Source organism: Gorilla gorilla, chromosome 5 (genome assembly GCF_029281585.2).
Source record: "Gorilla gorilla gorilla isolate KB3781 chromosome 5, NHGRI_mGorGor1-v2.1_pri, whole genome shotgun sequence".
NCBI lineage: Eukaryota > Metazoa > Chordata > Mammalia > Primates > Hominidae > Gorilla > Gorilla gorilla.
This window is the reverse complement of record NC_073229.2, coordinates 92,095,186-92,122,007: the sequence shown is the minus strand read 5'-3', so window position 1 is coordinate 92,122,007 and position 26,822 is coordinate 92,095,186. Positions and strand designations below refer to the sequence as shown.

The 26,822-nt window shown below is 35.5% G+C and overlaps 1 long non-coding RNA gene across 3 annotated transcripts in view; it reads right to left on the bottom strand.

The window, feature by feature from the left end:
• Positions 1-2,616: 2,616 nt before the first annotated feature.
• Positions 2,617-26,822, bottom strand: part of LOC109027129 (uncharacterized) — a 105,172-nt gene continuing 80,966 nt past the window's right edge. For all 3 annotated transcript variants that reach the window (XR_008680771.1, XR_008680769.1, XR_008680770.2), the window contains exons 3-4: positions 5,227-5,332; positions 2,617-3,311 (exon numbers count right to left, since the gene is read on the bottom strand). This is a non-coding gene — a long non-coding RNA (uncharacterized lncRNA). The remainder of the gene's footprint in view (positions 3,312-5,226; positions 5,333-26,822) is intronic.

Genomic DNA, 26,822 nt, shown 5'->3' with positions numbered 1-26,822 from the left:
GTACTGGGAGTGGCAGTGGGAGTGAGGAGGATGTGGGGATGATTCATGGGTAAAAGAAAAATAGTTTAAATAAATAAGACAGTATTGGTAGTACATAGGATAACTACGGTCAATAATAATTTAATTATACATTTTAAGATAACTAAAATAATATAATGGGATTATTTCTAACACAAAGGATAAATGCTTGAGAAGGCAGATAACCCATTCTCCGTGATGAGATTATTAGGCATCACATGCCTATATCAAAACATCTCATGTACCCCATAAATATATATATACCTACTATGTAACTACAAAACATTAAAATTAAAAAATGTTAAAAAAAACAAAATTTGCACATTAAAAAGAGAAACCATTACAGTTTGATGGAAAGATAACAGAGCACTGATTTAATAAAAACCTGGGTTTGTATCCTGACTATGATCACTTGAGGCCATAACGTACTATTGCTGTGGTTCTTATGTCTAATCTTAAACTCAAGAATATCTTTCTTTTGAAGCATTTCGGGGAGACTTAAAGAGTAAATATATATGACCACACCTCAAAAACTACATGATGTATAGGGGGACTGAAAAAAATAGAGTGGAATATGAATCTAATTCTAAAGCAGTACTCAACTTTTGAAGATAAATAAAAAGAAGGCATATACTCATTGAGTGTCATGTATTTACTGAGCATCTGCTAGATGTCACTGTGCAAGGCACTGAGGAGATAAAAGTAAACAACAACCAAATTAAACACTGTCTCAACCTTCACAAAGCTTAGAATATTAGTGTGATTCTCTTAAAAATATATCCCGAATAAAGCGAAAACCAATTTCCTTGTGACGTAAGACCTCTCAGTAAAAGTTTTGCTCATGCCAGACTTTCACAAACTCAGCTGGAAATATAAACAGGAATCACCCTGTAATGGACACAGGCAGAGCCCTTAAGTGTTGTCATATGATACATAGATCTACTGATTTTCTTCTCTTGTCAAGCTACTGATTAGAGAGATGGGTAGAACCTAAAAGATATTTGCTAAAGGATAATAAAAGACAAGGGAAAAGGAAGAGCTCATTTATCTGGTAAATAAGGATATCTGCACATGCTAAAAAATAATTTTGGTTTGGATAAACATTTCAAATGTCAGGATAAATCAGAGTGGCAACTGGCGAATATCCAATTTTTCATATGGTCAACTAAGCCAAACTTCAGCTCCTCCAACTCTGTAAGTCTATCTGTGACTAATTGCAAAGCAGGAGAAAATTCAAATGATGGTTACAACTTTCAAGTTAAAAATTTCAGAGTCTAGACTGTAAATTTTTTATAGACAGAAAATCTGTTTTTGTGCTTTATAACAGAAACATTTTCATTTTTTTTCTAGTTGATTAACAAAGCTAAGAGCTTATATTTTCACTAGAATCCATGTTCTTTTTTGCAATCTTTCCTGGGGGATTTATACGGGAAATAAAATCATGAAGCAACATTATTATTTTTTTTTTCTGAATGGTTTAAATAATAACTACATCACACTAAGCCTCACAGTCCAGTCTTTTAAAAATCTGATTTCCAAAACAATGTGATAGGCAAAAAAAATTTTTTGAACAAAAATTATTGATTTTTGGAAAAGCTGACTTCCAACCACACTATAAATATATATTTTTATAAAGGCCTCCATAATTGGACACACATAAAGTCACAGGTGCGACTTGCTAGAATATTAATGAAGGCTTTGTTTGAATGCATCTAACCATATTTTATCACCCAGATATAATCCAATAAACTTCTATGGCTGTCTATAAGCAGAATTTTTAGAAGGGATAATAGGAATCCGATACGCTCTGATGCTGTGCTGTATGTATTTGAACAAATCATTCTAGCCACAGTACATGAAATCTAGCAAGAAACCTCCTCCCAGCCATGGCCATATCTCCAAGCTAGCTTAGCCTAAAAGAAGTAGAGCATTTTCTTAATTATTCAGTCTAGAGAGCAAATCTTTTTCTAACTAGTTTTATTCTGGGGAGGGTGTCAATTTAGTTACATCTAGCTATTCAACTTTAGCTAATATTTGTGTTGCCTGTACATAGAACCTTGAAAAAATGGGGCATAAAAATTACATAAGAAATAGGTCAAGAGATCACTGTTACATATATATGACTGAAAAAGATGAATTCTCCTCATAAGGAGGATTTTCATGAATAAGTTCATATGTCCTTAGAGACTTACAAGTTTTAGCAAATTAAATAGCTATTATATTTAATATTAAGGCTGAGTATGTCCAGGCACTCGAGTAATGTAGATTGTACCTGTAATGGAATTATAGTTAGACATATAATGTACCTGTTTTGATCTGAGAACTGCCTATATAGCCATGTAGCCACCTTTAGAAAAAGAAAAAAAAAGGAAGAAAGGAGGAGGAAAAGAGAAACTGGGGGAGAGAGAAGAAGAGAGGAGAGAGGAGAGGAAGGGAGGTGGGGAGAGTGTGAGGGAAAAATTACATGAGAATATTCAAGTCAAAACTTAAGAAAAATTACAATGAATAAGATTGAGTGGATCTAGTACATAGGATGTTTTGATGAGTGATAATATTTTTCGCTTTAAACTCCTGAAAATTATTAACAGAACAACATAATGTATTTGTTATTTATTTTTGGTTTCACAAGATTTCCTCCAAGAAATAGACTCTGAAATACAGGTTAGTGAAAAGGAAAGTAATTAGAAATTTCTCTTGTGATGAACACATGTGCAGAGGGTAAGGAAGCAGTATTAAGGTGAAGAAAAAGTTGAGCTGTGATGCAGTCCCAGTGAAGCTTTCAGCCACCTCACAGTAAGCTTTGATGTTGAGATGGCCCAACAGAATTGTCCTGATTTGGGGAGAGGAAGCCAGGCATTTACATTTTTTATTTGATCAGTAGTTTTGGGTTATGGGCTGCCAATGGTAGCGGTTATGACTTTTGGATGGCCACTTTTTCAACCAAAGCCCATCCTAAGGATTGCTTAGACAAAGATTTTCTTCTAACAACACTCCCAGTAGCTAAGGGATAAATCTTCCATTTTGAAAGACAATTCTGGAACAAGCAGGGACTAGGGTGAATCGACTGAAGTGCCTAAGGAACAAATTCAAGGAAATGCTCATTCGTATGACCTTGAGAGGGTGTATCTCCTTAAATTCTGTGCCCTGTGTGCTTCGTCACTTCAAATTAGTGCTGGCTTTTTTCAGGAGGGGGCATCACAGGTACCACCATAGTTGATTCTTATGTTGCTGAGATCCACTTCCTTCTGCAGGAATTTAAGTAGTTCCTCTAGGATTCCAGAGTGCTTCTCTTCCTGAAAGAATCAGAAAAGGAAGATGAGCAGGATGAACTACAGTCCCAGCTACTGTTACTGGTCACAAGACTTCAAATTATATTCATCCACTTTCTTATCTACTATCCATTCTATATTTGCCTCATCCTCAGGTAGCACCCCTACTGGTCTTAATGGTCTTCTTCGTAGTGTGATTCAAATTCTCATCCTTAAATTATCTGTACCCTTTGTCACAGTACCCTTCTCAAACAGGGTGTCCACACTTGTTCACTTACTGTCAAATGGGCAAGAGAGCACCAAGAAGTACACAAGTGAATTGTCTATATACCAAACCTATTTTTTCTGCTTCCACTGTGTAACGTCATCCATGTTTTCAGTTGCCTCTCTATCACCTTAATTACTGATACCAAGATGTTAACTCTTCTTCCCTGCTGATTTTCTGTCATGAAAATCCCAAAATCTCAAGTGGCAGCTGTGACTTGTAATTCAATGGGATTCTTGCAGTGCTTTTGGTGGACATGTTCTCTCTTTGAGAACCAGAACTTCTGAACTCATGGAGCCTAAATGGGAAGCATAAATTCTCCAAGTGATTTATTGGCAGTGATGGTAAGTGGAACCACTTCTGCTTTCAGCCCCTGTTTACAGGAGCAAAATAATGTATCTACCAGAGACAGTGTACCATATATTTTTTTTAAAAAGTTTATTATGTACATTGCATGTTACCATGCAATACAAATGTCCTTATGTATACTCACTCCCATATGTCCAACCACCTGCCCGTACCTCATATTTTCATGACCCTGATTTTCTAATGAATCCATGTATACTTTAACCTTGAATCACTTCCTTTGTCACACACTGGATAAACAGGTGTGCAAGACAAAGCTCTGCCCATTGGATGATTTTTTTTTAACTGTCTTTCAAGACTTCCCTGAGTAAAACTCTAGTTTAATAGCTGTCCATATTTGACCTGTACCTACATACTAATCTGACCTATTAATCAGCCAAATTTGGTCTTTTTTCTCTTCCTTCAGAGTCATAAAGAATTTCCCATGCAGGTGTGAGGAAGAGATACTGATGCAACAATGGTATATGACATAGGGTTTTGAACTGCCCACTGTGTAGCTTGCCTGTGCCCTCTGATCATGGATATGGTGCTTCCATTTTATAAGTGGTTGTGCTAGGTCTATCTGACCTTAAAACTTGGCAGGTCAGACATAACCAAGGACTTCTACACTGCACCCTACTAAAGCTAGCAGATTTTTTTTTTTTTTTTACATATGGATTGGTATGTTTTTTGACCTAGTTTTCCCAGGTGTGAAATATACTACTTCCATAACCAAAATAACCCTTCCAGACAGTATTGTGTCTGGAATTGTGTGGGAGGTGCAAAATGCAATTATTTGTTCTTTACTACAGAAGGGATGTCTGTGTATGCCTCAGACTACTGAATTTCTAAAAAAAATTTCTATTATGCGAGGTCTTTAAATATTTATGTATTAGCCAATTTTGTGCTACTAGATCAGAATACCACAGACTGGGTAATTTAAAATAAACAGAAATTTTTTCGGTTACAATTTTGAAGGCTGGGAAGTACAAGAATAGGGGTCAAAAATCTGGCCAGGGTTTTCTTGCTGCATTATCCCATGATGAAAGGCAGAATGGTAACATGAGCTAGGAGAGAAAGGAAGAGGGGACTGAATATGTTACTGTATGAGAAACTCCCTGCAGTGATAACAAACCCTCTCTTACAATGGTGGTATTAATCCACTCAAGAAGCCAGTGCCCTCATGACTCAACCACCTTCCATTAGGCTATACCTCCCAACACTACCACATTGGGGGTCAAGTTTCCAACATGTGAACTTTGGGGACACATTCAAACCATAGCATTTTATAAGGTTTATAGCCAAATATCTGCAATACTTGTGTCTTACCAAGACTTCTAGTGTGCTAGTCTTTTTTGCTCTGCATTATGTCTTTAATATAGCAGACCACTTGATGTTCTGTGGGATGTTTCAGGTATCCAGATATGATAAGATTCTATTACAAAAGAAGGAAAGAAGGTTAAAATAGCCTAAAGAAAAATTTTGGAATACACACAGTACTTCATTTCAAGGGAATGTGAAGGATTGCTGATCCTCTTCTAACACCATAGAAAAATGCATTCATATCAGTAGCCACATACCATGTACTTGAGAAGGTATTAATCGGCTGTAGCAAGGATACCATATTTAGCATAGAGGCAGTAATCAATGCTACTTCTTGGTTGGGTTTGCAGTCATCATCCTCTGTGTCCTTGCAAACACAAACAGACCTTCAGGATCTGTGTGATTTTTGTAGGGCAAACTGATAAAATAAAAAATATAAAATAAAGTGGACCATTTTGCCAGCATTCTTTAGGTCTTTATGGGTGGTGCTAATTTTTTACCATTCTGCCTGGAGTATGATATTATTTGGCCAGTAGTTGGGAGAGAGAATTTTAGAGATTCCCACTCACTATGAATGTCTATGATCCACTGTAGAGGCTATGACAACTGCCAAATATGTCTATTTCAATAATACATTTGGGGATTGGGAAAATGACTGGTAGGTGAACCTACACATTCAGTGGACCCACTGTGACTTGAACCTTGGCCTGGACTCTGTTTATTACCTGACTTCCATATACCTCCACTCTAACAGGGCCCATAGTAATGTTCTGATCTCCAGGTATAAATATCAAATAGAACACTGTGTCCAAAAAGTTTTACAATACTTGAATAATCATTTTTCCAAATGGTCAGTTACCCAAATCATTAGTTGGAAGTTGTTTTGGGGAATTATTAGAGAATCAATATTATGTACACTGCCACAGTATTTTAGGATCCTTACTCCTAAAGACCTGGCCTCTCATTCAATGTGGTCCAGTTATAAAATTGGATCAAGTCTACAAACAGGATAATGGCTTATGAGTCTCTGTTAGGAACATTGCCCTCAGCTTGTTGCCTACCCATCCTTAGTAATTCCTTATTCTGCAGATTGAGCAATACTCTTCTGAGTCTAGGGATTTTTATGTGTTTAGCTTTCTAAATGCCCACTCTCCTTGGCGCCCCTCGGACTTTACTTCTTATTACAATAATTCTATGTACTTAATGTCTTATAGTTGAGCGTCATCACCTGGACTCTGTTTTTTTTGTTTGTTTGTTATTTGTTGTTGTTTTTGGGCTTTTTGTTTTTTTGTTTTGTTTTGGTTTGATTTGGGGTTGTTTCGGTAGCATGATTCCCATTGCTAAGCTCAGTTCTCAGACAAATTATCTTATGGTCATCCCTGGACTACCAAGGAGAACCACTACTAAACTTCTTAGTGATGCTGCTTTATCCTCACCAGGACATTTCTTATCATGTTAGAAATGGTATGATGATACAACATTCAAGACTTTTCATGAAATAAACCATATGGTGAGTTTTCAGCTTAATGTATCTGCTCAGACATGATCACTTCTTTGCTTTTAATACTTTCTTCCACCATTTGCTATGTCAATTCTATCTCATTGGTGTAGGCACATTGCATCTCACGTTTCTAGGTGCCTTTCTAGCAGCATGTTGGAACCATTATTTTGGAAACTGGTCAAGGCATTAAATTCTGTATCCAGAAAGAGGGCTTCCATATTGAAAAATACTCTTACTCAAGTGGATGTCCCAACTTCTCTTGATCTGTCATTACTCCTTTAGCATCTGCTTGTACATGTCTATGTCTTATAGCTCCACTGGGAAAAGGTTATCTCCTTGTTAGTAAGCTTAGAAAGTCCCTGGCTTGGTATTCTGTGAGTTTTCATACTGTCCTAGTAGGATAGGACGTGGAGTACGTGTAGTCAGTTAGGGGAGAAATCTCTGTATAGTGTTGAATCAAGTCGAGAGCATTAATTCCACTATCAAATAGTTGAGAAATTTAAAGGACTCTCAGGATCCAGGGAATTGTGGGACTTAAAAGATTTGGGGGTGCCTTAATTAAAATATCTAGAGCTATGTTTTTATTTTTTTCCCAACTAAGACCCTGACCTGGCTATTACTCATCTCCCTCTCTTGAGAGTTTAACCTTTTGTGAATCTCCTGAAACATGTCCTCCTCCTGCAGGAGATGAGAGCCTCTTTTCATGCTACCAAGATAATCCTCTGATTTTTATATATAGCTTTTAATTGAGTAATAGCTCCCAGTTTTTGATTCCTTTACCAGAGCATCAAGTAAGTTCAGCATGAGTCAATTCTACTATCTATGTAGTAATTATTTCCTCCATAGTTTTCAAATACCTGAAACATCAAATGAGCAAATGCATTTCCCTTCGTATACAAGAGAAAACAGTTCATTTAGCAATTTCACTGCTACATTTTACTGAGGATTATTTGTGCCTCATCTACCACCAATGAAGAGGTCTTCATTTACAACTACATCAGGTGATCTGCTTCAAAAGCCCATCTTACGTATCACTGCTGACAATAACTTTCACAGGTTGAGTTCCCTGGAAAGCAGTCTAAGAAACAAAAGTTAGAGTTTAATGTCTATGAGGGAGTGCTCTTGAGATTAACATCTGTGAAAGACGGAGGATGACAGTAGAATATGGCGGAAAGAGAGAGTAAACTATGATGAAGCTCTCAGCCAACTTCATGGAAATCACTGCAGCTGGGATACAGTTACAGAGTTGACGCAGTTTGAGCAACTATCTGGCATTATACCTCACATTGATCAGTCACTAGATATAGATTGTATGGAGAACTTGGGCAAGGTAGTTTTCCTCTGTGGAGGAAATCCTCAAAGAAGATTAATATCTGAAAGCCTTCAGGGTCTGTCTGAAGGCTTCTTCATCAACACTACCAAGAGGTGGGAGAGTAACTCCCCTTTCTCTTGTGATTGTGGATCTGATTGGTACATTAGAGCATCTACTACAGTTGGTACTTTCTTTGTTTTCTATCGAACTTCAGGAATCTGATGTCTGTTTCTCTACTATACTTTACTAAAAGTACAATTGTAGTAATTTTTTGCAGTAAATGCATTAAATAATTTTCCTTCCAAATCTTAGTTGATTACATTATTTTCTTTTCTTGAGACATACTCTCACTCTGTGTTGTGGCCTTGGCTCACTGCAACCTCCACCTCCCAGGTTCAAGCGATTCTCCTGGCTCAGCCTCCCGAGTAGCTGGGATTACAGGCATGTGCCATCACACCCAGCTAATATTTGTATTTTTAGTAGAGACAGGGTTTTGTTATGTTGGCCAGGCTGGTCTTGAACTCCTGACCTCAAGTGATTCACTGGCCTCGGCCTCCCAGAGTGCCAGGATTACAGGCATGAGCCACTGCGCCTGGCCTGATTACATTATTATCATTTATTGAGTTTGCTGGTTAATACACTATTCTCTGACTTTTGTTATATTTCATAGTATTATATATTTGTTTGGGGGTTTTTCTTCCTATACCCATTATTTTTATTTCTGAATATTATTTCCATTGTATGTATGGACCACGGTTTGTCCATTTACCTAATTAAATGGCGTCTTGTTTGCTTCTAATTTTTGGTAATTATAAATAAATCTGCTATAAACATTCACATGTTGTTTTTTTCTTTGTTTCTGTTAACATAAGATTTTAGTCAGTTCTACATCTACCTAGGGTGCAATTCTTATTTTATAGGGTAAGAATGTGTTTAGTTTTGTTAGAAATTATCAGTCTTCTAAAAGTGTCTGAATCAATTTGCATTCTCACCTGCAAGGAATAAGAGTTCCTGTTGCTCTGAATATTCACGAGCTATTCCTATTGTCGATTTTTTTTTAACCATCTAATAGCCATGTACTGATAGATCCTTGTTTCAATTTGCAGTTTCTCTGGACAAATGATTTGTTTTTAGGAGACTGGGTCTCACTTGTTGCCCAGGTTGAAATGTCATAGTGTGATCATAGCTCACTGCAGCCTGAAACTCCTAGGCCCAAGCAATCCTCCTGTCCTTGGCCTCCCAAAGTGTGCTGGGATTACAGATGCATGCCATCATGATTGGCTAATTTATTTATTTTTATTTTTTATTTTTTTGAGATGGGGCTCCATATGTTGCCCAGGCTGATCTCAAATTTCTGTCCTCAAGTGAGTCTCCTGTCGGCCTCCCAAAGGGCTGAGATTACAGGTGTGAGCTATTGCACTGGACTTCTTTTCTTAGTAACCAGTTTTAAGAGTTCTTTGTGTGTTTTCATACAAATTCTTTATCAGCTATGTGTTTTTGCAAACATTTTCTCTCAGCCTGTGGCTTGTTTTTAAATCTTCTTTTAAATATGCTTTTCACATAAGAGACAGGTTTAACGTTAATAAATTCCTTATAATTGTTTTCTTCATAGCTTGTTCTATTGGTTTGTATTAAGAAACTTACAACCAATTCCAAGGTATGTAGGTTTTTCTCCTGTTTTCTTCAAGAATATTTCAGTTTTTCATTTTACATTTAGTTCTGTAGTCCATTTCGAGTTAATTTTTGTGAAGTGTAAAGCCTCTCTTTTAAACAAATATATGGTTGTTAATTTTCTGGCACAATTTGTTGAAAATACTATCCTTTCTCCATCAAATTGATTTTGCTCTTTTGTTAAACATCTGATGACTATATTTGTATGGATCTATTTCTGCTCTTTCTAATCTGTTGCCTTAACTTATGTGTCTATTTTTTCAATACTATACTGTCTTTTAATCTGTAGCCATAAACTATGCCTGGAAATCTTAAAGTATAAGTCTTTCAACTTTGTTATTCTTCACTATTTTCTTGGCTATTCTAGTACCTTTTACTTTCCATATAAAACTTAGAATCAGTTTGTCTATGTTTACAAAATAGCTTTCTTGGATGTTGAGAGGGATTGCATTGAATGTTGTATTAGTCCATTCTCACACTGCTATGAGGAAATACCTGAGACTGGATATTTTATAAAGGAAAGAGGTTTAATTGACTCACAGTTCTGTATTGCTGAGGAGGCTTCAGGAAACTTACAATCATGGCAGAAGGCAAAGGAGAAGCAGGCACCTTCCTCACAGGATGGCATGACAGAACGAGTGCAAGCAGGCGAAATGCCAGAATCTTATAAGACCGTCAAATCTCAAGAGACTCATTCATTAACATGAGAACAGCATGGGGGAAACTGCCTCCATGACCCAGTTACCTCCACCCTTGGTCCTGCCCTAGACATGTGGGGGTTATAGGCATTACAATTCAAGATGAGATTTTGGGTGGGGACAAAGCCAAACCTTATCAAATGTATACATCAATTTAAAAAAATCGACGTCTTCACAATTAAGTCTTTCATTCTGTGAATATGGAATATCTTTCAATTTATTTAGATTTTATTTGACTTTTTTTCAGAATTCTGTAGATTTTTTGCATGTAGATCCTGCTTACATTTTGTTAGATTTATACCTAAGCATTTAATTTGGGGAGTGTATTAGAAAGGTTACTTTCAAAAATTTAAAATCTCAATTGTTTCCATATGTTTAATCTATCAGTTACTGATAGGAGGATGTTGAAGAGTGCACCTAAAATAATAGATTTATATGTTTCTTCTAATAGTTTTACTAGTCTTTGCTTCATTGTATTTTGATTTTCCACTATTAGATTTTTAAATATTTAGGATTGTTAGGATTTCTTGAAGAACTGACTTCTTTGTTATCGGGTAACACCTCTCTTTTTTATAATTTTCATGTTTTTTTCTGAAATCTGCTTAATTTGAGTAATATATCCACTCTGCCTTTCTCTTGATTAGTGTTTGCATAGTAGGTATTTCATCTCTGTACTTTTAACCTATCAGAGTCTTTATATTTAAAATGGATTTCTTGTAGAAAACACACAGTTGGTTACTTTGTTTAAACCACTCTGAAAACCTCTGTCTTTTAATTGGGATATTTAGACAATTTGAAATTAAAGTAATTATTGATGCAATTATTAATTCATTTGGGATAATATCTACCATGGTATGTAATTGTTTTGTATATGTTCCATTTGTTATTTGTTTCTAATTTTTCTTCCTTTAATTTTGTCTTCTTCCCTGGTATATCAGCCAAATTATTTTTTAAGAATGTATTGTTTGTACCAGAGTTTTCAGTTTATATTTACAGGTAATCTAAGTCTATCTTCAAATAGCACTATAATACCTCCTGTGCAGTGCAAGTATCTTATAACAAAATCTTCCTTTCTATATGTACCGTTAAGTTTCTGAAAAATGTCATTTTTGTACTACCTGAAGAAAGTATTTTAATAATTCTTGCAAGGTAGGTCTTTTGGTGATGAATTACCTCCTGCTTTGTTTGCCTGAGGAGGTTTTAATTTTCCCTTCACTTTTATAGTATAATTTTGCTGGATATATACTTCTCAGGTGTTATTGCTATCTTCTTCCAACACTTTCAATATTTCACTATACTTTTTTTGCTTCCATGATTACTGATGAAAAGTGTTTTGTAATTATCTATTCTTGTTACTGTACAGATAAATCATTTTCCCCCTTCTAGCTTAAGGTATTATTTTTCTGCATTTTTAATATAATATGAATCAGTATAGCTTTTGTGGCATTTAGTTTGCTTGGTGTTTTCTAGCATCCTGTATTTTTGTTTTGGTGTGTCTCACTAACTTTTGAAAATTCTCAAGTATTATCCTTTCAGTATTTCTTCTACTTCATTCTTTCTGTTCCCAATAGTATTCCAATTATGCATATGTTACATCTATTGAAATTGTGACACAATGTTTGAATGTTCTGGTTTCTTTTTCATCATTTTTTCTACTTACATTTTAGTCAGAAGTTTCTATTGACATACCTTAAGCACACTGATTTTCAACTCAGCTGTATCTAGTCTACTAATGGGTCCACCACAGGTATTCATCATTTTTGCTACAGTGATTTTGACTTCTAACATTTCTGTCTCATCCTTCCTTAGCTTTGCATCTCTTTATCTACAATATCCATCTGTTTTTGCATGGTATCTACTTTCTCCAGTAAAGCCCTTAATGTATTAATCATAGCTACTTTAATTTCCTTGTCCAATAGTTCTAAAACCTGTGTCATATCTAAATCTTGTTCTGACTCTTTAAACTATGTTTTTATTTTTGTTTTTGCTTTTTGGTTAGCCTTGTTACTTTTTATTAAGAGCCAGACATTTTGCATTGGGTGGTAGGAACTGAGTAATGTAGAACTATAGTATAAAGTTTTATGTTAATTTGCCTATGAGTTGATTTAATGTTTCCTATAACTGTAGGTGTCAGATATTTCAAATTCCCATAGTGCCCTTGTGCTTACTTCCTTTCCAGTCTTCCCTAAGTCTTCTTGTTGAAAAAGAGTCTGTGTCATGCATCTCTTTTATTTTAGTTCAATGATGCAATGTTGGTGTGGTGATAAATTGTGGGAGAGGGGGTGTATCTTATAACTTTCCAATTAAATCTCTGGCCTAGATTTTTACAGAGCTTTTTCTTTATAGCTCCCACCCTTTCCACCTCAGGCAGTGACAAGATGACAAGAGGAGTCTGTAATGGGAGGAATGTCCTTCTTCCATGGCTCTAAGATGTGGCTGTATTACAGTATTTCCCCCCTGGAAAATTGATTGTTCATAATGATGGGATTAGCCATTCATCTTGCATTATATTGAGGTACATTGGCATTACCTTGGTGGAAAATTTATATGAGAGTTATGTATTATACTCAAAGACAGAAAGATACAGTACAACTAAATTTTTGGAAATTTATTTACATTGTTCTTCTATCTGATCAGCCACTACCCATTTTATAAAAAATAATTTGAGATTCATCTCCCTAAGGAAGCCTAGCTAAAACAAAGTGCAATTATCATATGACACTATATATATTAATCCAGCTATTGCCACTGTTATATGTAAGTCCCTAGGGGCAGAGTCCATCTATTGTCATTTATTATAGTGTCCACAGAGTCAAACACAGGATTTGTTACACCATAATTTTTCAATACATGTATGTTACATTAATGTCTAAATATTTTTTCTTTTTCTTTAGAATTTTCTGTGCATTTCAAATTTTTCACAAATATAGGTTAAATATATTTTATAATCAGAAGAAAACAATATAGAACAATGAAAATCTCTACTTAGAAACTGACCTATTCTCACTTGCTGTTTCTTCTGGCATTATCCCTTCTTTTGACAAGATTTTTATTGCATATCTTATTTTACCTCATCTCCTTAGATGCTAATCTTCCTTTTAGTATATAAACTTTTCAAGTAAGAGAACAAAATTGTTTTTGCAGAGTTTTGAATGAAAGTTATAAACATTGGAAAATTTCTCTCAGTGGTAGACTGTGTACTAAGTAATTAGATGCAGTGCACATCTGTATGCATCTCTTCAAGTAAGTATTTAAACACTATTTAAAAGTCAGCCATCAAGCACAAATGCTAGCTCTTAAACCTTTAGTAAACTACATCAGATTTTTTACTCTTTCCACTTCACCAGCAGGGTGTTGTTTACATTGGTTATTTAAATATATATGCATATACAATGAAAAAAAGTAGTTAAAATGGATACTCAGTTTCTCTATAATCTTCTACCTACAAGAGACTGCTGAGTTATGTTTAATCACAAAGCACATAGAAATCATTTTGTGAGACGCTATAATGCAATCTGTGTTTTCTTTACTTCTTCAGTTTTATTTAACAAATTTATACTTTCTTTTCATTGACTGAGAGACAAAGGAAGAGGAGACGGTTGGTTTTATAGCAATCTCTACCCAGTGTTAAAGAAAAATATTACCAGACCAGTTAAAGAGTCAAGGGAGGCTTTATTCAACACTATTATGAAGGAGAAAGAATGACTCCACTCCACTCAAACAGAAGTTGGGTAAATTCTTAAGCACCAGGGGAAGCTACTGGAAAAGTACTGGAAGACAATGATGTTATCAAATAGGTTGTGCAATGTTATTAGGCCATTTGTGTTGCTAGTTGGTATTTATCTAAGACTCCTATCATTTCACTGAAACCAGGAGACAAGGGTTCTTTCTTTCTTATTACTTTTCAAATTGATGATTCCCAGATACTTGAGACAGATATTACATCATCAGCAAATAAAAAATTAACATTTGCAATTTTTCTGAAGTAAGTGCTCCAAGAAAAGAGTGGTCAGGGGCCTATAGTCAGGAAGACTTTAGTAAAGTTGAGATAAATTTTAAATCTTCTTGGTCACCAGGCTGCAATTTATCACTCCTGAACCACACCTTTCCTTTGACTTAAAACAAAACCAAAACAAAACGAACAAAAAAATTGTTTCTTTATATCCTTGAGTTTATATATCTTATATCAATGCAATGCTTATGATTACACTTTACTTAGAAGCCTAATACATATTTACTTTATTCAGTTGACAGGATTATGTAAACTGAACCCATATTGACTGAGAAGACCTCTGGAAAATTATGAGAAGGACACAAGGGGTGTAGTTCAAGAAATGCAAAAGATTTAATAGCATTTGGGCTGAAGTTCTGAAACCAAATCTCATTTCTGTTCAATGGTACTTTTTTCAGGGTTGCCTCGTAACTACATAAAATCCAGTTGCAACTCTAACTATAATACATGCTAAATAACCATTTAAGTCAAATTCTTATTGCTCATTGTCTTAGAGTGTATATCTTGATTTCTTGTTTCTACTCCATGTTGGGTTGTATTCCTTTCAACATGGCAGGGTTTCCTATTTATTTGTAGATAGAGAAAAACAAAACAAACAAACAATATTATTTTTCATTGATCTTATATGACTATAGTAACTATATTTTTTGTGTTTCAGAATTATGTTTCTATACACTTAATCTCTATAGTCTTCAATAAGAATATCTTGATAAAACAATAGGAAATTAAATAAATCTTCACACTAAATAATTTTTTGAACAATTACTGTTTCCAACTTTGTTTTCTTTAAAATGCTTGCTATTTTTATTTTAATGATAAAAATATTTTAAAATGACTGTAGATAAAATAATGTAATATTGACAAATAAAATAATGAGACATTGCTTAATTTTACATACCATTAAGTAACAGAGTGGGGACTGAAACTCAGAACTGTTGCTCTGATCTCCCTTGTGTACTCCAATGGTGCATTAATCCATATGGACTGTTGTAAAAATATGCTATAGACTAGGTAGCTTGTCAATAATAGAAATTTATTTTTTGACAGTTCTGGAGGCTGGAAGTCCAAGATTAAGGTGCTGGCAAAATCAAGGCTAGTGAAGGTGAAGGCCTGCTTTCTGGTTCATAGATGGTTGACTTCTACTGTGTCCTCACATGGTGGTAGGTGCAAACTAGCTCTCTAGGGGTCTCTTTTGTAAGGGCACTAATCGCAGTCCTTAGGATTCTGCTTCGTGATCTAATCGCCTCCCCAGCGCTCTACCTTTTCATACCATGTCTTTCAAGGTTAGGATTTCAACATTAAATTTTAGAGGACACAAACACTCAGACCATAAGAAATGATTTAAAAAGAGTTGGCAAAAGTATGTGTGCAGCCTAAGGGGAAACAATGTTAACAAGTAAATAGGGCTGAGTCAATCGTTTCAAAATATTGGCCTGAGAAAATGCTTTCAGAATCACAGTAAGTGAATCTTAAATTTATATTTAGAATACCACACTGTGACCTAGAGCCTGTTTGACTTGCAATTTTCTGTAACGTTGAAAGTATAGTTATTTGAACATTATTTGGTTACATTTATTCTGTTATATCCTAGGTTAAAGAAAATTAAAACCTTGGGTAGGAGTCAGTTGTAATGGACATGATTTATTAAGATTATAGGCATATTTACTAGTTTATTTTTACTTGACTCACTCATTTGTTAAAATATGATTGTGCAGTTTCACATTCCCCCAAACTTTCTTTGTAGGGAGGCACATATTTTTGTGGTATACCATTTATATATCTTTATTATTTTATTATTCAGATTTTATCCACTCATGCAAAGAGAAGTGTTGGACAAATTTGTAACTAATTTAATTAATTTATGTATTCACTCTAAAAAATTTGAACCAATAAAACCGCTTTTATTTTGAACAAGCTTATTTATTTTGATCACCTAAATAATAGTCCTTACCATCTATTCAAATTTGCTTACAGAGAAACCGCATTTTGAATTAAGAACCATGATTTTATGGGGTAGAATTTTCTTCAAAAACAATAGAAGAAAGCATTCTAAAATTACAAAGCTCTTTTATTTTAAATGCTTTTCTAAACAATGTTTTATTTTTATACCTAATTTTAAAATTCCTTTCTCATATGGATTGAAAGCTTGTCAGCCAAGTTTTAGTCCAAAAAAACCTTTACTGTAAAAATACAATTTTACAGCGAAAATTTTGTGGATATGTATCTATATTCATGTTTTTATTTATTTATATAAAATTATATAATCATTGGCATAATTCTAACTAAATTCACCCAAAGATATCTTTCATTGGTGTTTTTAATTGTATAAGTAAAATTTTACTCCACCTATGGTTATCGTACCTGTTATAGTTGTGCATTTTAAGGCAAAGAAACAATTTGCCCTCTGCTAAGGAACCACAGTAAACCCTGATATTAGTATAGCAGTATATTTGCAGCTTGAAAAGCTAAAAGTTTGCACATTTTATACAGATTCTTTACATTATTATAATGTAACTCCTTTTGTTTCCTTCTACAACAGTGAAAAATAAATTTGTATTAAGTATACATCTCGTACTTATCAATTTCAGTAGAGAGAAGTGGCTTTTATGGCATTGATCCTGAAACATAAGCCGGTGAGCTCAGTTACCATTGAATATTTATATGCATCGTATCAAAACATCATACAGACAGAATATACAGCACCCAGAACTCAATTTCTTTATGACGCTAATGACCTGTATTTAAATGTATTCCTAGGGTCTCTGTGATCATAAGCCTTCGGTGACACACTGTTGAAACAAACAAATCACATGAACAACATATAGCTCATTCATTATTAAAATGCCTCTAAGAGAACAAAGTTATTATCCTTTCACAATAGCGATATATTACATCCAGATGTATAACAAAACCATATTCTCTTAAGACCACTCTTAGAATATTTTTATAGAAAGAACAATTTCCATTGCATTTCAGCTAAATAAAATGAAGTTGATATTATTCATAAAAGCCAGTTGTAGACATTTTTTGAGATACCTGAATTCTGAAGTGAATATGTACTTGTTCATTCCATATCTATTACTTAGGCATCTATTCATTTCTATTTTTTCCCTTACATACCAGATGGGCTAATTGGCTCTTCAGCATTTATTTAAAAAAATACTATGTGGGCAGAATGTTAGTGTCTTGGCAGAGTATGATAGGACATATAGTTGAAAGGGAATTTTATTCAGGACAAACTGCCTCTTGTTTGCACATAAAATAATTTTAATACACACTTTATGTTTAATGCAACATAATTTGACACAGAAACTCTCTGATTATAAGATTGAAATGATAAATTTTTTGTCCGATTAAATAGAGCTAATTTTGGAAAATATAAACTTTCCAGTAAGTTATAACTTACTTGTGTTATTTTAGATAGCTTGAGATAACTGAAATTAGAGGTTAACTAAACTCTTAATATAGTATGCATAATGGTTCTTTTATTCTTTTATCTTTGATATCATGACCTGCTAAATGAAGGACAAAAACTGAGTTTAGAGATGTCAGAAACAGCGTTAGCAAAATTTACTATCCATTCACATTTTTAGGTGCTACATTTTACCTGCATATCTTCCATTCTGTCATTTTAAGCTCATCAATCAAATTTTATCATTTTTTCTTCCTCTTATTATACATATCATATTATTATTTCATCATCAGTGCTTTCCACTGTAAATGCTATTTAATCATGTTTATGAAACCAACAGCGTTAATCCTAGCTGTGTCTATAGACCAAGATAGTCAGAAAACTTTCCTCCATTATGCAAAGAGAAAATTGTCTATATTATTAAAAAATAATGTCTTTATATAAATGGCATAAATATGTGGTACCCATGAAAATATCCCTCTCAGGCTTCATAATAGTGCTTGCATAGTTGACTGATGGCCCCAGCTGCTGCACTCTACATTCCATTGCCACATTGATGTTGAGGCCATACTTCTCAAGGGCTGCTCTCAGGCAGTGAATGTTTGTAGATGGTGAAATGCTTTGAATATTTGTTCCTTCCAAAATTTATGTTGACATTTATTCCCCAATAAAGGTGGGGCCTTAAAAGGGTGGTGGGGTAAGGAGGGCTCTACCTTCATGAATAGATTACTCCATTAATTGGTTACTGAATTAATGGATTAATCCATTCATGGGGTATTGGATTACTGGATTACTGAGTTAATGAATGAAAAGATTATCATGGGAGTCAAATTAGTGGTTTTATAAGAAAAGGAAGTAAAATATGAGCTAGCATGCTCAGTCCCTTTCTCATGCAATACCCCATGCTTCCTTGGGACTCTACAGAAAGTCCCTACAGCAAGAAGGATCTCATAAATTGCAACCTAAATTTCTCATTCCAATAACTGTAAGAAGTAAATTTATTTTCTTTACAAATTATGCAGTTTCAGGTATTCTGCTATAAGCAAAGAAAATGGACTAAAACAGATGGCATACTAAGGTAGGCTAGTTTCTGTGAGACACAGAACCCCTCTGATGGACAACTTTGGCTTAAAGACTTGGCATTGCAGAAAATTTCTTAGAAATGCACTGCAGTCTGAGTCTTCCACGCAACCTTTTTTCTTCTTCTTTTCTCTTGTCAATGAACAGACCTGTAACAGGATCTAATGGCTCTCACAGCATTCATTATGTACCTCCCTATTTTCCCTCACTAGCATTTCATCCAAAAAAATCTTGTACATATAATCCTGTCTTGTCATCTACTTTTGGGAGGACCCAGAAAAACACAAGTGGATATGTGAAAACAGATATTAAGATTGGAATTTGGGACCAGCTCACTTATTAGCCAACAGGCAAAAAGAACACCATTTAAGTTGTTAGGTGATGCAGGAGAGTCTCTTGCCTAAAGTAGGGCCCCAGTTGCTAAAAATTTTACCAAAGGTGCCTTGGAAAATCTTCAGGTTGAGGGGAATGTTTTTACAAGTGCGATCATTTGGGCATTTGAATGATAATTGGGTAAGTAATGCATACAGCTACAGTGGAGTTAGCTGACTACCAAGTTGTATTTAACCTCTTCCCTTCAAAAAATAAGAACTGAGGGTGACTTACAATCAGATAACGGCTACTTGTGTGAGAGTAAGGGGTTCCCCACAGTAGCTTACAAAACAGGCCTTATTTCTCCCCGGAGAAGAGCTGACAATGCTGAGCAACAGGATGTAAATACAATAGAGTTGCAAAGCTCAAGAGATATTTGAGTGTTCAGCCACTAGGATATCTTGAAGCACAGAAAGCATACCAACAGTTACTAGGAATAGATGGGTCTACTCTTGCAGCCCCAGAACATTCACGGGGGTCTGCATACCAGCATGCTCAGAGGCATTCCTTTAGATAAACTCATTCCATGTTTTACAACCCCAGGTTTTCTCTACCAGACTATCGTCCTGTGCTCCAAGACACCACAGAGGCCTCTTCCAGCAGGAAACAAGTACATCGTTTTATCACCTCAAGACCTTTCTCAACCTCTTCTCTTAGCTCTCAGGCTGAAAAGTAGGAGTAAGTCTAAGCATAACTCACCTGAGAACATTATGGTCCTGAAAACGATTACGCTCTAAAACGATTGTAAGAATTTGGTAACATGTACAAGCAAAAATCAAAGCAGTAATATTGAGATTGGGTTATGAGATTGCTTGACCAAAGAAAGCCTAAATATCAGAATGAATAAGCCAGAATGTATTAGGTTGGGGGTACTTTCTCAAGATATAGAATTTGACATTATGGAAAAGTTTCCAGGGGGTGGGTCAAACTTGCTGCTGTGGTGGTAGCTCTTTGAAATCTGGAGGAGATACTGGCAAAGCCTAAAGTAGTGGAAATGCCCAAGTTGTTCTAGAAGGTAGTGAAGGGAAAATTAGAGAGGCTGAGGAAATTGGGCAATTGGGAATGAACGTTAGGCTAGAAAACTCATCAGAAGATTATATCACATGGGAGGGCCCAAAGAACACAACATTCACCAAGGCCACTATAAAAGTGCTAGTGAGGGGGCACCAGCATCCCTGAGATGCTGTCGTGTGTCTCTTCTGCAGTGCAGTACTGACAATGGGACGAATAGTCACAGAGCTGGGCTAATTAATACCCATATGGATAATATAGCCCTGTAGCAACACAAGCTAGGGAACATCAGTTTAACATCAGGAAGCAGGAGGCTACAATTACCTAAAAGACTGGCAAAGTCAGAGGACCAATCAAGGGATCTTAACCTTCAGCTAGTTGTAGAGATGGCTAGAAGAGCTTGGTGTCCCTAAGGACAAAATAGATGAGATTAATATTTACAACATTAAAAATATCAAAAAGTCAAGAAGCAAAAAGTGAAAGTATAGTGATGAAAATGTCAGTAATATGTGCGATCTCTTGTCAAGTTTCTAATACTGAGGTAGTTTTCAAATCAGAAATCCACTGGGTCACTAGGTGATATTACACAACTATGCTATTGCAAGCATATACTACACTGGGAGAAGGGGGACATGGAGACATTTTGAGAGTTATTAGATAAAAGATCTGAGTTGACATTGGTACCTGCAGATGCAAAGCATCATTACTTCACTTCCACCCATATTAGCGTGAGCTTATAGGATCCAGAGAATAACTGGAATCTTAACTTCTGACCAAAGACCAACTCGCAGTATCCTCACTGGATTCAAGAACCTGCACCAGGATAATTTTCCCATTTTTAAAGGATATAATTAGAATTCATATACTTGGCAATTGGAGTAGCCCCCACATTATTCCCCTGACTTATGATGTAAGAGTGATCATAGTGGGAAAGCTGAATGAAAAACCTCTCAAACTGCCCTGTCCAAGATAGTAAATCGAAAACAATATTAACTCCTGGAAATGGGAAAAAATTGAGGTAAGTAACTCTATTATATTGCACAAGCATGCAGGATTTGTGGTTCCTATCATGTTATATCTTTATGAAGTATACCAGTCTTGCCCTACAGAAACTGGATGAACCTGGGAGAATGACTGTAGACTCTCACAGCATCAATTAAATAGTGGCCTTGGTCCCAGTTGTTGTGCTAAACATGGTATCATTTTAGAGCAGATTAATAAGATCTCAGGTACATGAGATATGGCCAGTGATTTGCAATTATATTCCTATATTCTATTCCTATAGAGTATACTTGCATACTCTATTCTAATGAGAAAGGAGTATCATAAATAACATACATTTAAGTGAAACACAAAAGAATATTTATTTACAGTTTTACCACATGTCTAAGCAAATTCTCTCTCCCTATGTCATAGTATAATCTGGAAGGATCTGGACTGCCTGGACATACTGCAGAATATCATACTGGCATTGTTGGTATCATGCTAAGTGGATGGGGCAAAAAATGTATGTATTGGTGCAAGGATTCCTTAAGATACAGTAGCTCCAAAAGGTGAGAGATAAACTCTATGAAGATTCAGGGATTACCTATTTTCAGTAATGTGTTTAGGAGGTCGAATGGTCAAGGGATGCCAGGATACCACAGTCAAAGCAAAAGAGAAATTGCTTTGTATGTATCTTCTACCAAAAAGAAGGAAACACAGAATCTCATTGGACCATTTGGGTTCTAGAGATAACACATTCCATGTGTAGATATGTGGCTCTAGCCTACATTCTGGGTAGCACAGAAGTCTGCCAGCTTCCAGTGAAATCTGGAGGAGGAAAGGGCTTCTGGTGAAGTCTGGAGGAGGAAAGGCTCTGCTGCAGGTACAGTTGCAACACAATAAACCTGTTGCTTGGACCATATTTCTGGCAGACCTTAAGGCTTGGGAAATGTCAGTGGTGGAAAAATACATGGTATACATTTTATGGCAAGCTCATACCCATGGACATAGAGGAGACCACATAGAGGAGATGACCAACAAAAACAACAAAAAAACATGTTGAGTTTAGATATGGTTTCAAAGCAAACTATAAGTGGATGGTGGTTGCATTATAACACTATTCAGGGGTGGTTTTGAAAAGACATTGGAAGCTGAGCAGTAGCATTTGCCTGTAATTCTAGCTACCCAGGATGCTAAGGCAAGAGGATTGCCTGAGCCCAAGAGTTTAGGGCTATAGTATGCTATGATCACATTTGTGAATAATCACTCCACTCTAGCTTGGGCAACATAATGAGACCCCATCTCTCAAACAAACAAACAAACAAAAAACAGTATAAAATGGTGAGGAGGGAAAATTTTTTCCATGCAGTAGATTCGCAGCTGAGCTACTAGGAAACTGTTTATTCAGTTTGTGTGGAAAGAGAAGTGGCCTGAAGTTAGTTAGTGTGTGTGTGTGTGTGTGTGTGTGTGTGTGTGTGTGTGTGTGTGTAGGAAGTAGGTAATGGTATGGTCACCTAGTTAGGGGTGTGGAAGAATGAAACCCAGAAATTCAAAAGCAAGGAGGTCTGAGGGAGAGGCATAAAAATGAATGTATAGAAGTGAAGATAACATATTAATATTTTTGCTTCACATATTAACACCCACGCAAAGCATCCATTCACTGTGGAGAAGGCACTAGACAACCTTCTAGTGGAGAAGGCAGTAGACAAAATGACTGAGTCAGTTGACATTATTAACCCTTTATCATTGAGTGCTCCAAAACAGATATGATGGGTATATGAGCATAGTGGCTACAGTGGCAGAGATGGCGCCTAGCATTAGTCTAATAGCATGGCCTCCAACTTACCAAGGTTGATACAACTTCACAGAAACAGAGAAATATGCTCTTCTAATGGAGACCAACCAGCTAATTAAGCCACCTTTATTGTACTCCTTCCGTTCTGGAAAGGCCACCAGTTTTTCCTAAGGGTAGACACCTATTACGGGTATTGATTTGCCTTTCCTACTGAGCTTCAGCCATCACTGCTATGTAGGTACTTATAGAATGTATGATACAGAAGCATATCATACCATCTAACCAGGAGACAGGCTTTGCAGTGAAAGACATGCATGAGACAGACAATAACCATAAGATCCACTAGCTGTGTTGTATATCTCCCTATGCCGAAGCAGTCTGTCTCACACAATTCTAGGAAAGCCTTTTACAGCTGAAGCACCAGTTCAGAGGCAACCTGCTGAACGGATGGGTGCCACCCTTCAGGATGCAGTATATGCATGAAATTAGATACCTCTATATGGTGCATTGTTCCCAATAGAAAGAATATATAATCTGGTAATTAAGGGGGAAAGCACTAGTGTTTGCAATTACCATCACTTCCAATGATTCACTGGGAGATTTTGTTCTTTCTGCCCCTCAAATCTGGTCCCTATAGTTACCTTCCTGACAGCAGACACAGTACAGTTCCTACAGAATTATACATCACCATGCTGCCAGGGCACTTTGGACACATGTTCTGAGAGATTTGGAGACAAGAAGAGGAGTCACTGTCTGGCAGGAGTAATCAACCCTCATCTACAAGAGTTCATAGGACTGCTTTTCACAGTAGGAACAATAATAAGGATATTTGGATCTTTATTATATGTAAATTACCCAGTCTGTGATATTCTGTGACAGCAGCACACAATGAACTAAGACACTGTGTTGACATATTTAAACTCTGCCGCTGTCTCACCTTTCATTGACTCCAGGACGCTAAGACAGTGGTAAAGCTAATCATGGGAAGATAATTATCATCCCCAGAATTAATGATGTAGACCTCACTGTCTCTTATGGCAGCACAACAAGAGGGTGAGGCATCTATATGCCCTGCAATTCCCTCTCCCCATTATACCTGTGAACAAATTCATACAGAAATCCCAACCAGAAAAAAAAAATATGGTATCCAAGAGTTTCAACCTCTGAGAAATAGAAGAATTGTAAAGGAAATAGAGAATGAGTTGCTGGTCTGAGATCAACTGCAGCCAAAGGGCTGTAGTTTATCCTGTCAATTCTTTTCTTATTTCTTCTTAGAAAGAGAGGCTCTGGGGGATCATGGAGTAGGTGGCCCGGAACTTGTTTGAGATAAGAAGTGTAGTATGGCGATAATGGGAATATACCATTCAAATCTCCTGTAAAAAGCGTAATTGACACTCTGAAGGTGTGTTGGCCTTCTGTGGGCACTTTTCATTTTTCCTCCCTGCCATTTCCCTCAGTAAACCTCTTGCACAGCTAATACTGTCTTGGTTATGCTTCTTGGAGGACCTATGCTATACTTTGATAGGCATTCAAGTATTTGTTAGAATTTCTTTACTTATTTTGTAGTTTTTTCATATCTCTATTTTTCTTTTTTTTTCACATTTCTGAGTCTATAGTCCCCTTAAGTATTTAAACTAATCATGTAAATACAAAATGCTTGTTTCCTTCAGTGCCTTAACACTTTTCCTAGAACATTCTCAAAATAAACTAATTATAAGACGACCAAATTATGCAATGGCATTGTAAAAATTACATTCAACTTTAAAAGTGATGATAATGTCAATGTACTTTCTTGGCTTCACATGTACTGTTTAATGGTGAGAGTTTCTATTAATGATGGATTTACATGAATGCATTTTAATTTGTAGAGATGAGGTCTCACTATATTGCCCAGACTGGTTTCAAACTCCTGGCCTCAAGAGATTGCCTACCTTGGCTCCACAAAATGCTGGAATTACAGGTGTGAACCAATATATATGGGACATGGATTCATTTTTTACATTTAGAACACATCCAAAATATGGAAAATAAATGTATGGCCTGAAAAGCAAGGATATTTAGATAAATAAAGAGTAGTATAAGTCAAGTTTACTTTTGGACTGAGTTAATGGCTTATGGAGGATATGTTCTATTATATACCATCTTACTAAAGTTACTAGTTAATATTTTACAAATGTTAAAAATCAATTGATAATACATATACAACTGCTGTTACAAAAAGTCTCTGTTAATGTCACCAAAAAATCCTTTCTTGAATTATTTAATACATTCCACTACTATATACAAAGGCAGTTATTTAACAATAAAGAAAAATAAATAAAAACATATCCATAGGTTAAAAAATTAAGGTAACCCTTTTATGAATGATGCTAGATCAATATGTTTAACAATATCATATAATTTTAAACTTTAAGTGTATTCCAGCAGTGTGATGTAATTTTAGTTAACAGATGATGTCATTCTATTCAGATAATAGCAATTTGTATTATAGATTGTTTTATATTATAAAGTTATTAATAAGTAGTAAAATATTAACATTTCTAAATATAACTATTTTTAAAAGACATTAATTAAATGTCAGCTATTGGTAGGAATAAATGTCTAAGATGTACATTAGGTTCATTATGGAGAACATATAGTCAAAATAATGAGCCTGGAAGTACTGAAAGGAATAAACAGACCAAGAACAGATACAGCATTTGAGGAAAAATGCTTTTTTTTTTTTATATTTCTTAAAGCAACATTTGCATCATTTATGATCAGTTTAATTCATGGCTCTTCCCTACTTGTCAGAGGCAAGCATACATATATTATAAATAAATTATTAAGAAAAATGGCATGGATATTTTAACGGTCTATTAAGAAACACCTTTGTTGTGTGATGATGCATGAAACTACTGTTGAAGTGTTGCCTGCAGTATTAATGCGGTGCTAAAATAAAATCCAGTAATAATGTTACGCTCTTCTAAATAATGTTAAAATTAAGTCAGCACTATGTGATCTGTCCTCTTAAAACAACTGATGCAATTAAACATTACATATTTGTATTATAATAGGTTTTCTATTTTCTTCTACTTTATAAATATATGGTTAAGACAAAGAATACAAAACTATTTTATTTAAGCATATTAAACTTTTCTTTCATGACAATCAGCATTAACTTTTATTCATCTTTTCATAAAAGTCAGATTATTAAAAATAGTTTTTTATTTGCATGCTTTAAAATACACCTTTAGGCCAGGTGCGGTGGCTCATGCCTGTAATCCCAGCACTTTGGGAGGCTGAGGTGGGAGGATCACTTGAGACCAGGAGTTGAAGACAGGCGGGCAACATGGTGAAACTTCGTATCTACTAAAAATACAAAAATTAGCCAGGTGCAGTGGCGCACCCCTGTCATCCCAGCGACCCAGGAGGCTGAGGTAGGAGAATCGCTTGAACCTGGGAGGTGGAGGCTGCAGTGGGCTGAGATCGTGCCACTGCACTCTAGCATGGATGACAGAGCGAGACTCAAAATAAAACAAATATTAAAAAACACCTTTAGAACTGTGACACAAATCCCATTTGACAATACAATTATACAGTTAAAAAACATGGCCTCAAGACAACATAACATTGACAGACCATGTGCATGTAGGTATCATTATGCCATAAGTTGTTTTTTAAAATTGAAATGAATGGTCTAATAATGTATAAACACTTACCCCTCACACTTGAAGTAACCTCTCACAGCCTGAAGTTCATAAACCATGAATTA